Source organism: Erythrolamprus reginae, chromosome 12, assembly GCF_031021105.1.
Source record: "Erythrolamprus reginae isolate rEryReg1 chromosome 12, rEryReg1.hap1, whole genome shotgun sequence".
Lineage (NCBI taxonomy): Eukaryota > Metazoa > Chordata > Lepidosauria > Squamata > Dipsadidae > Erythrolamprus > Erythrolamprus reginae.
In genome coordinates, this window is record NC_091961.1 from 11,587,698 (window position 1) to 11,600,689 (window position 12,992).

Here is a 12,992-nt window from a genome sequence, read left to right on the forward strand (position 1 = left end):
TTTTTTTTCCTATTGAAAATTGAAAAAAAAAATCTAGAGTTTTTATATCTGCATTTTGAACATAAACACTCCAGAAAATGTCCAGACATACTTTTCTAGAAGAGCCCTCCACTCTTCCACTTGCAACAGAATACCCTATGCAACTAGACTTACAATCCTAGGTTTAGAAAGCTTGGAACTATATCGCCTTAAACACAACTTAAGCATAGCCCATAAAATCATCTGCTACAATGTCCTTCCTGTCAATGACTACTTCAGCTTCAACCACAACAACACACAAACACACAACAGATGCAAACTTAAAGTAAACTGCACCAAACGTGACTGCAGGAAATACGACTTAAGTAACCAAATAGTTGATCATGGAACTCACTACCATACTCTGCAATATCATCACCTAACCCCCCAAAACTTTACCCTTAGACTAGTCACTGTTGACCTCTCCCGATTCCTAAGAGCATGCATAAGTGCACCAGAGTGGCTTCCATCACTGTGCCTACTAGTATCATGTATATAAACATTGTCATATCTTTATATACTACCAATACGTACTTGACAAAAACAAATAAAATAAAAAAATAAAAAACAAAAAATAAAAAAATAAAAAAATAAAAAATAATAATAAATAAAATAAAATAAAATAAAATAAAATAAAATAAAATAAAATAAAATAAAATAAAATAAAATAAAATAAAATAAAATAAATAAAATAAAATAAAATAAAATAAAATAAAATAAAATAAAATAAAATAAAATAAAATAAAATAAAATAAAATAAAATAAAATAAAATAAAATAAAATAAAATAAAATAAAATAAAATAAAATAAAATAAAATAAAATAAAATAAAATAAAATAAAATAAAATAAAATAAAATAATAAAATAAATAAAGTAAAGTAAAGTAAAGTAAAGTAAAGTAAAGTAAAGTAAAATAAAATAAATAAAATAAAATAAAATACTGTAATCTGAAGCTTATCAAGTCTGATGAAAGCTACTAACGGCAGAGTTATCTGCGGAGGAATTGACACCTAGATAGATGTGATGTTTTTAATGAAGATCAATTGCTTCACCTTTGCTAGTCACTTGTGAGGATCTTCCTGGTAACAAAATGCTACCTGGAATGAATGCTTAGGAACCCGTTTGCTATTTACCATGGAATAATTAACCCATGCTGCTGTTGAGGCAACTTTAATTTAAATATGGCTCCTCTACATCAAAGCATTATCAGTAAAGCTTTTTTCTGTTAAAACAGCTTTGGCGATATGATGAGAACAGCAATGGAAGCCCACAGGATTAGTGAAGAGGTAATTTTCAAAGGATTTTCTCTGAATGTTGAGTACAATCTAGGCAACAAATAACAGAGCATCCCTTTTCTGATGTGTAACTCCTTGTAATTGCATATTTAAACTGGTTTTTAAAGTGCTGTTAGTTATTCTAGGAATGGATTGTTTTATTTTTTTAAAAAAACCAAACACATGTCAATAAATAAATAATCCATTGATTTCTTTTCTTAGCAAAATATCTACTAACATTTGCAGGAATTTTCCTCTTTGTCTTGTTTATTTCTACCCAAAGAGCCCCCTGATGTATTTCAAACAATATAATAAGCCATAGAAAGTTTAATATACCTTACTGAATATATCTCACATGAGTGGGTTCAATAAACATGCAAAATCTAAATGAAATAGTCCACATTATAACTTGTGTTATTTGGATCTATGACCATAATAAGATGTGTTATTTGAACTGAGCCAGGGATATTTAGGAATCCTATTAGGTATAATTCAATAGAAGATAATATTTGCAGCTCAGAGTTGAATTGTGAGGACGGTGGGTTTTTTGTGCTTTCAGAGTTTAGTTGTTTGTTTGCAGATGTTTCATTACCCAACTAGGTAACATCATCGTTAAATGTGAGTGATGATGTTCTCCATTTGTGTTGTGTTGTTTTGTTCTCCATTTGCATTTTGTAGGTTGAACTGTTTTTTTTATTGCCAGCATGAGCTATAAATTATTTCGCTGTCATGTGTAAGTGTTGTTGTTTGTCCCTTTCTCCCAAATCATAAGTTCAAGAGAGTCAGATACTAAAACATTAAAAGGAGCAAATATTTTTCCCCAGTTTGAATAAGGCAATAGATCTACGCATTATTTATTGCACTGTGATTTAAAAATGAAAAAGAAAAAAATAAGTTGATTAAATCTTTCTTTTCCTGAAAGCAGTTTTCACTTGCAGAGCAGATACTATCTCAAGTTCTTGTTATGTATGTGAGTACTATGTACAGACAGTTGGGTTTGCAATATATAACTACAAGCTAACAATGATTTTTTTTTTGTATTGAAATACTATAGCTTTAAGAGATAGTGTTGCAAATGGCCATTAGAGGGAGCCAGAAAGCTTGATTCTCTCTTTCTGCTCTCTCTGCTCATTTGGCTGATTCAGCATGACTGATGCAGTAAGATCTGCATTTTTGATGATAATTTGATGTATTTTGTAAGCTGTAATGTATGATGTGCCCTGAGTCCTTCGGGATTGGGCGGCATAGAAGTCAAATTACATAAATAAATAAAATAAATAAATGTAAGACAGAAATAGACTTGTAATATTGTTTTGGTATTGAGAGATATTGACTGATTTGAATGTGTAAGACCAGACTGCTAAATTTGACTGTGCTATTTCTAAAAAGTAAACACTAATTGTACTTTAATGTATTTGCTTTGTATGATTGAATAATTACTCATATCTCCTAGATTATTATTGTTATTATTTATTTATTTATTTTATTTTATTTTATTTGTATGTCTCCCCTCTCTGTAGACTCGGGGCGGCTCACAGCAATAATAAAAACAATGTACAGTAACAAATCTATTATTTAAAAATATATTTAAACCCCCCCTATTTAAAAGCAAAACATACACACAAACATACCCTACATAAACCTATATAGGCCTGGGGGAGATGTCTCAATTCCCTCATGCCTGACGACAAAGGTGGGTTTTAAGGAGTTTACGAAAGGCAAGGAGAGTGGGGACAATCCTAATCTCCAGGGGGAGCTGGTTCAAGAGGGTCGAGGCCGCCACAGAGAAGGCTCTTCCCCTGGGTCCCACCAGATGACATTGTTTAGTCGACGGGACCCAGAGAAGGCCAACTCTGTGGGACCTAACTGGTCGCTGGGATTCGTGCGGCAGAAAGCGGTCCCGGAGATATTCTGGTCCGATGCCATGAAGGGCTTTATAGGTCATAACCAACACTTTGAATTGTGACCGGAAACTGATTGGCAACCAATGCAGACTGTGGAGTGTTGGTGTAACATGGGCACACCTAAGGAAGCCCATGATTGCTCTCGCAGCTGCATTCTGCACGATCTGAAGTTTCCGAACACTCTTCAAAGGTAGCCCTATGTAGAGAGCGTTACAGTAGTCGAACCTCGAGGTGATGAGGGCATGAATGACTGTGAGCAGGCATCCCACATTTCCTCTGTGAATGTATCCTCTGTGATAACTCAAGGGTTCTGCAAACTCTTTAACAATGTAGCAGGAATGTGGCTGTTAATAGAGGAATTCATCTTATCTGCTCCAAGAAGTGTAATCCCAATGTAAACTGGCAAAATTTGTAACAATAAGTATAGGAGAATTTAGTGGATAGGGAAAACCAAGCACTTCATCATTTTCACTTTATCGTTTCTGACCCAGTCATCTGGCTTTATGTTCAGTTTGTATGTGTTTGCCTTGTATACATAAATTTATACACCAGGTGAAATGGAGCAGCATATAAAGAAACTTTATAACAACACTGCAACACAAATGCTCCAAATGTATTTCTTATTGTTGCAAATTGCAGCTGGCGTGTTAGCAAAGATTGGTGTGAAATAGGCTGATCCTCAGGGAATACAAAACCTCTTGGGAATATGGATTTCTATTCATCCATTCTCATGAATTTTCCATAATTAATAGACTCGAAAAACTTATCTTGTCCATCAATCCTAACTTAGGGTTGAAGTTAGATGTCTCAAGAAGCATTTTAGCATCATCAAATATTTGAATCTGCACCATACAATTTGGTTCTATTTGTGATTGCATCACCCTGTAGCAGCTCTGTGCTAGGTTTATTCAGCCCAAAAGCAGCACTAGAAGCTTGGGAGAGAGAATGCTTTTATTCAAAAGGAAATTATTGATTACAAATCCTAAAGCCTTTAACTACTTACGTCTTCTCCCTTCTCCTGACTAGACCCAGTTTTAAATTATTTTCATTTAAGCAAGCATGATGGGATACTAATATCTAATAAGTCAGCAGACATTGCCAAGCAAGAAGCAGATCACAGGATAATTGCTGTTACTATTATTATTATTTTTAATATCAAAATATTGGAAGCAAGAAAGTTTATCCTTGTACTTAATATGGTCAACAGCAAAGCCTTCAGCTTACCGGATGAAAAATCATTCATCCATAGACCTTGAGCCTCAGACAGACACAGGATTTTGTTAGTATGAAATTAAATTCTTCTGGTAGATGAAAAAAAAAAAGCAGCTCCATTAAAAAAAGGAAAAGAAATGTCCTCCTTTCCCAACAGCTAAGGAACTCCTAGCAATACTTAATTTGTTAAATGACAAAAGAGACAAGTCCTGTTTGTCTTTAAGAAAGGGGCAGCCTGCAAAATTCCTTAACTAATCTTGGATTGCTCGCCAAGTTACTAAATTTTGTATTCTCATGAAAGAATATCTCACAGTCTGAAAAGGCTGAACCTGATTACTATTTTGTTGGAATATCCTCTAGAAATATACAGATTGCAGAGTCAATCACAAAAGCAGGAAAAAAATCCTAGAAGATTATATACTTTTGTATTACTGCCTACTTTATTTTTATTTAGCATATGGAATTTATAGACATCATGTGATGCAGACTCACAAGATATAATGCTGTGAACTATGTAGTTCTATTCCTGAATGGAAGTTACAGATTTTATCTCCTAACTGATGCTACAGTCTTCGAAGAGGGGCGGCATACAAATCTAATAAATTATTTTTATTATTATTATTACAGTATTTCTAAGAAATCTACAGTAGATATTCCTTCTTGGAATGTCCCGTGAGTGAAATGGTTCTCAAGACTACCCGAATGCTCTTCTAGATCTCAGGAATATTTTTTTTGCCCTAAATATGGACATTATTTTCCATACAATGGAAATCTAAGTAATAAATAAATAAGTAATAAATTATGCTTCTTTGATAAAGTTGAGAATCTACAATATATGTTCCACTCACTTATTTTCTTTAAATTCTTCTCCACCCCAAGGTAGGGAACTCAATAGGCTATATTTATCTGCCCAGTGAACTCAATATGTTGCATTTATCTCTTCTCATTTGCAACTTTGCAATCACCATGCTTAACTCAGGGTTAATAGTGAAGTCAACTACTTAGGAGGTCACTTTGTCTGAAACAGTTCAACCCACTCTGCAGATTAGTTAAAGAGATTCTGCCCTCCACTATCAGTTGATCAAATTAACAGTTCAAGTAATTAGGAATAAGATATTCTTGGAGTGGAGAGACAGTGACATGATTATGGAACTTCCTATTGGGAGACACCTATCAGGTTCAAGCTAATTTTATAACATAACAAGTGGGGACATTCCTGTTGATCTGGGCAATTAAGTTCATTATTGCTCAATAACTATTTTTTTCTTATTTTATGATAATATAGATGATTGCTTTTACTGATAACAATCATTTTTGTATGCTAATTTGGATGGGGGGGAGGAGGAGAAGGAAGAAGAAGATGGAATAAATGAGAACTTCAAGAGGTTATTGACAATTAAGTATTGTCCCTGCCCACAATAGTGGTACCTTGTTAAGAAGATACAGGACAGCAATTTGAGTGGCATGGTATAGGGCAGTGATGGCAAACCTGTGGCACATGTGCCACAGGTGGCACGCAGAGCCATATCTGGCAACACATGAGACATTTATTTATTGTAAGCAAGTACGATGCTTGGCTGCATAGCTAGAGGTATAACAAGCAGGAAGAGGGAGATTGTGATCCCCTTATATAGAGCACTGATGAGACCACATTTGGAATACTGTATTCAGTTCTGGAGACCTCACCTACAAAAAGATATTGACAAAATTGAACGGGTCCAAAGACGGGCTACAAGAATGGTGGAAGGTCTTAAGCATAAAACGTATCAGGAAAGACTTAATGAACTCAATCTGTATAGTCTGGAGGACAGAAGGGAAAGGGGGGACATGATCGAAACATTTAAATAGGTTAAAGGGTTAAATAAGATTCAGGAGGGAAGTGTTTTTAATAGGAAAGTGAACACAAGAACAAGGGGACACAATCTGAAGTTAGTTGGGGGAAAGATCAAAAGCAACGTGAGGAAATATTATTTCACTGAAAGAGTAGTAGATCCTTGGAACAAACTTCCAGCAGACGTGGTTGGTAAATCCACAGTAACTGAATTTAAACATGCCTGGGATAAACATATATCCATTGTAAGATAAAATACAGGAAATAGTATAAGGGCAGACTAGATGGACCATGAGGTCTTTTTCTGCCGTCAGTCTTCTATGTTTCTATGTTTCTATTTATTTATTATTTTTATTTATTCATTTGTTCAATACACAAATACATAGGAAGAAAAATAGACCTGTAGTAATATATATAAGGGTAAAAGTGAACTTAGAGGAGAGGATATATGAAAGGAAGAGAATATATATGATAAGTGAGAGAAAGGAAAGACAATTGGACAGGGGACGAAAGGCACACCAGTGCACTTATGTACGCCCCTTACTGGCCTCTTAGGAACCTGGAGAGGTCAATCATGGAGAGTCTAAGGGAGAAATGTTGGGGGTTAGGGGTTGAAACAATTGAGTCCGGTAATTAGTTCCACACTTCGATAACTCGATTGTTGAAATCATATTTTTTACAGTCAAGTTTGGAGCGGTTCGTATTAAGTTTGAATCTGTCGCGTGCTCTTGTGTTGTTGAAGTTGAAGCTCAAGTAGTCATTGACCGGTAGGACGTTGCAGCATATGATCTTGTGGGCAATACTCAAATCGTGTTTTAGGCGCCGTAGTTCTAGGCTTTCTAGGCCCAGGATTGTTAGTCTATTTTCGTAGGGTATTCTGTTTCGAGTGGAGGAGTTGTTGCCCTAGTTCAGCTCCTGTGCACATGTGTGTGCCATCCAGCTGATTTTCAGTTTGCATGGAGGCTCTGAGAGGGCATTTTAGGTTTACAGAGGGCCTCTGCGGGGATGGGGAAAACCTCTGGAGCCTGGGAAGGCATAAAATGGGCTGACCAGGCCCACTGGAAGCTGGGAAACAGGCCATTTCTAGCCTCTAGGGGACCTCTGCAGGGGTGGAGAGGCTGTTTTCACCCTCCCAAGCATTGCATTATGGGTGTGGGCACTTGCAGATGCTTGACACCATGCGCTTACGTGCTTTTGGCACCTAAGGGGAAAAAGGGCTGCCATCACTGGTATGGGGTCTCCTGCTTGAGCAAGTGGTTGGGCTAGAAGATCTGCAAAGTATTTATTTATTTATTTATTTATTTTGTCCAATACACAATGAGGGTTTTAGTGGGTATATATCTATATACACATAGTAAAATACATGATGAAGGTTATAGAGGAGATACTCATAGTAAAATATATCTATGAAAGAATAGAAAAGAAGATATAATAATAGAACATATCAATGAAAGAATAGAAGAAGAGATATAGGAATAGAAGAAAGGTATAGGAGATATAGGAGAGCAACAGGACAGGGGACGGAAGGCACTCTAGTGCACTTGTACTCGCCCCTTAATGACCTCTTAGGAATCTGGATAGGTCAACCGTAGATAATCTAAGGGTAAAGTGTTGGGGGTTTGGGGATGACACTATGGAGTCCGGCAATGAGTTCCACGCTTCGACAACTCGGTTACTGAAGTCATATTTTTTACAGTCAATAGGTTTAAATCTGTTGTGTGCTCTTGTGTTGTTGTGGTTGAAGCTGAAGTAGTCGCCAACAGGCAGGACGTTGCAGCATATGATCTTGTGGGCAATACTTAGATCTTGTTTAAGGCGTCTTAGTTCTAAACTTTCTAGGCCCAGGATTCTTCCAATTCTTTTGCTCTGTTATTAACTCTTGTCCATAACAAACTTAGTGAGTCGGGCAATACATTCACTGTTTGGAAGAACATTCTGAAGAGGAAATGAGTCAAGACATAATAGCCAATAGCAATGAAGTGTAAACAGGAGTGAAGAGTGCAGGAAAGAGAACTTTCTGAAGATACTGGAGGGACTATAGATTCCTACAACCCAAGGTCAGAGGGATAATGGGAAAATAACTATGACTTTTCATCTGAATCACTAAGGATAGCTGAATACTCAGAGAAGGTTTGCAATTGAAGCTAAATAGAAATGTGATGAGGAAGTATAGGCTTTCTGTCCAGAAGCAAATTAAAAACAGCCATCAGGCATGAAACCGGTAGAGTTTATAGTGAGGGAAGAGTTGCAATCAGTTTCAATTCTATATGACATTGTTATCCAAGGCTCATTTTGTTTAATTAAAACATCTGACGACTTCCTCTATTTTTATTTTACATGGCATCCTATTGTAGCCAGTTTGAGAAGAAATGTGATGCGTACGCAAGAGATGGCAGCGTGAAAAGGAGAAATAAAAAGCCCAAACAACCTTCACACCACAATAGGCAGTCGGAATTGTCGTAGAGAGGCCACCTGACTAATCAGAATGAATGGTTTTGAAAAAGATAATAATAAAATAAAAAGGCTAATCATCCCATTCATTCTCTTGCTAGTTTTCCAAGCACAAAGGATAAAAGAAAGTTAAGCTGTTTGCTATTCATTTTATTGTGGAACATAATGCTTCCCAATCATGTTGCTCAGAGGCTTCTTTTTAAAATATATATAAAACATTGTGCCAGGAAAGTCATTTGGTTTATAGCAGGAACACTAGCAATGCCAGTGCCTCATTTCTGAAGATTGATAAACTACTAAGGGCTCCATTACTCATTGCTAACTGCACGAACAGGTATATTGGAAAATACAAGCAAGTTCTGACATCTTATGTGTCCTTGGCACTGAAACTACAACACATGGTGCGAGAGAAATATTGCTGTAGGGAATCTCTTCATGAGCTTTTCAAAGATTTAGATGTTGGTCTATTTTTGGAAATATAAAACCTTAGCCGGTTCCTTGCCCCCAAAAAATAAAAATAAGGAAAAGGGGAATGAAAACTGCTACCTCAGCAACTTTGGATTCTATGAAGTAGAACAGTATTTCTCCACCTCAGCAAGTTTCATATGTGTGGACTTCAACTCCCAGAATTCCCCAGAGTCGATGCCCATGCATCTAAAAGTTGCTGAGGTTGAGAAACACTGACGTAGAAAATTAAAACTGTGGAATGAATGTGGCAGAGGAAAAACAATGAGTGAATAAAGGAGAGGTGGACACTTTGGACTTCACGAAAATATGGACCACTAAGTCTTCAAACAGATGGAAATGTTTGGCCTAAAGCAGAGGTCTTCAAACTTGTCAACAATAAGACTTGTGGATTTTAACTCCCAGAATTCTCCAGCCAGTATAGCATAGAATTCATAGCTGGCTGGAGAATTCTGGGAGTTGAAGTCTACAGGTCTTAAAGTTGACAGGTTTGAAGACCTCTGGCCTAAACAATGCAATGAGATCAAGGAAAAAAGGAAACAATTAATTTGATCTTATTATTAGCATTGGGGTAAGTGACGAAAAGATGTAAACGTAAAGCCATCTACTGGATAAAATTGAAACTTTGAAACAAGTGTAAAGGGACAAGTGAGGGTAGATATTGCAAAATGAAATTAAATATACCATTTAATATAATAAATTAAATTAATAATAAATTAATTAATAAATCTGATTAATAAATTAAATGATGCAGTTCTCCTGCATCAACATCATCATCATCCCATTTTTCTCAAAGAATAAGATAACATTTTAGTGCATTTCTCATGAATGTGTGTTTTTTGGATTTATTTAATTACAAATTGCTGGAGAAATGAGTCCAAGAGTACTGTTTTTCATGGTACAATCTGCATTTGTTGTTTTAACTTAATATTAGACTCTGAACCTTGCTGGGGTTGAACAGTGTAAATCATAAAAGCTTTCCAATTGTAAAATGCTAGACCAAAATATGTTGATTAAAGTAGTTTGAGCTGAAGTGTCCAGACATATTAGTTCCCACATATCATACTCTGAGGTGCCTGCCCTCAACTAGCCTGGATGTTAAATCTAAAATTATATGATTTTTCTCATCTCTAGCTTGGCTTAAACTTCTGTCTCTTTTGCACACTTTTATAAAATATAAAATCTGTTTTGATTTCAGCTAGAGACTTCATGTTTTCCTGGCAAAAAAGGTGGTTTGTCATTGATTTATTCTGAGTTGTTTTGTCATCTAAGCCTGGAATTTTTAGATAGTCTCCCACCCAGATCTGAGCCCACATCATTTTTCAAGATCAATCAAATACAATTACATATTGGACTAAAATTTCTGCTACCTCCAGTGGGGCCTTTGAAAAGCAAGCTGTACATATACCCACCCTAGTTCGTGCTCAATGTATATCTACCATGAGTGCACATTTCAATCAATTCATCTGCGAGGAAGCCCAATGTGACCAGTTTCATCCCATTGAGGACAGATATGGATAATCCCAAGAGGACAAAACTGGTCACGTGGTGCTTTTAAAACAAAGCAAGTGAGCAAACATCATTGGAAAGCATTATGTTCTGCAGCAAAATAAACAGCAATGCTTTCTGGTGGTAATAATAATAATAATAATAATAATAATAATAATAATAATAATAATAATAATAAATAATAATAATAATAATAATAATAATAAAAAAAGGCATGGGGGAACTGAGACTTCTCCCTAGGCTTTTATATTTTATGATTGGTATGTATGTGCTGTTTGGTTTTAAATGAGGGGTTTTATATGGGTTTCTTTTTAATTTCATTTCATTTATTTCATTTATTGGATTTATATGCCGCCCCTCTCCGAAAACTCGGGGCGGCATATAAATATGCCGTTTAATATTAGGTTTGTTCTTTGACATTGTTTTTACTATTGTTGCAAGCCGCCCCGAGTCTTCGGAGAGGGGCGGCATACAAATCTAATAAATAATAATAATAATAATAATTATTATTATTATTATCATCATCATCATCATCATCATCATCATTATATAAGTCTAAGTGCTATTGCTATTGCTAATTCTCATTCAAGGCATTATTGACCAAGCTCAAATAATCTTACTCTCGATACATTATGTGAAGATCCAGAGTCTCTGGAATATGATCTAATGCTGGGAAAGGTGGAAGTAAGAAGATGATGACTAGTAGAGAGGTGGATGGATTCAGAGTGGTGATAATGGCACCTTTCAGAGACTTGAAACAATAGGCTAGGGATAGATTTCCATGGAGAAAAATCTACCCATGTGGCAGCTAGGAGTTGAAACCGATTTGCTGGCACATATCAAACAGGAACATAACATAATGTAAATTCAGAATCTTCCTCCTCTGCAAGCTTAAGAAAAAGTGGTTCTCCATCTTCCTCTACTGACCATGTGTTTTCATAATTCACAATTTAACCCTGCTGTTCTGTTCGGGTCGTATGTGACCCGAAGCCAAGTTTGAGTCCCTGTAAAAAATTTTCCCTGCATATCTGAAACTTGAAATTTCATGACTTTTCATCATTTCAGGGGTTCTCTCTATGATAATTTTTTTTGGGGGTGGGGGGTTTCTTTCTTGCTGAAAAACAAAAAGTCACACTTGTTGTGTTCCCAGGTCACCTTGACCCGGACCGAAAACTCTTCATTTGAAGTGCTTATGTTTGGTCAATTTGAATACTTTTTTCACTTGGAAAGTAGTCTGAACATTTCTGCACACAATGATATGAAAATTGAAATGAAAAAAGTAATTCTTATTGGTTTATTTTGCTGATAGAATGCATGTCCCCCTATTTTTGTGAAATATTTTTCAATTTATGGATGGTTTTGCTTGCAAAATGTGTTCAATTTTACTAAAGTTGGTGTGGGATTGGTAGTTTGAACATTTCTGAATATAAGAAAAATATAAATGAACTGAAAGAAATATTTCTTATTGGTTGTTTACAATCATAAATAAGCCCTCCACCCCCCCCTTGGCTGCTTGCAAATATTTTCACTTTATATTTATGCAGGCTTCAAATCCGAAATATTTTTAGTATCTTATGCATTCATTTACTCATTTTTACATGGCTGATCATCATAAAAATATTTGTGGGGGTGGGGGAAAAAGTTTTTTCCCCCACCCCCACAAATCACCAAAAAAAAATCACGTTGACTCTGTTTCGGGTCATATAGACCCGGACCAAAATGATTTTTTTTAGGTACTTGAATTTGGTCTTTTTGAAAACATTTTCCACTGGAAAACTAGTTTTAACATTTCTGAACATAATGATATGAAAATTGAACTGAAAAAATTGAGGCTTATATTTTTATTTTGATCAAAAAGCCCCTCCCCCCATGCTTTCTGAATTTTTTGTCAGTTTATATTTTTTTAGGCTACAAATCTCTAAGGAATATTCCCCCAAAAGTTTTGATATACTAAATTGAAGAATCCTAAACATAAGAAAAATAGAAATGAACTGAAAAAAATGATTCTTATTGGTTTATTTTTGAATATAAGACCATATTGTCTTATACTCGAGTATAAGCCTACTCGAGTATAAGTCTATTTGAGTATAAGCATGGGGGGGCATTTATGAGCAAAATAAACCAATAAGGATCATTTTTTTTCAGTTCAATTTTCATATCATTATGTTCAGAAATGTTCAAGCTACCAATCCCACACCAACTTTAGTAAAATAGAATGCATTTTGCAGGCAAAATTATAAATAAACCTAAACAAAATTCACAAAAATGGGGGGAGAGCACATTTATGTGCAAAATAAACCAATAAGGATTAATTTTTTCAGTTCAATT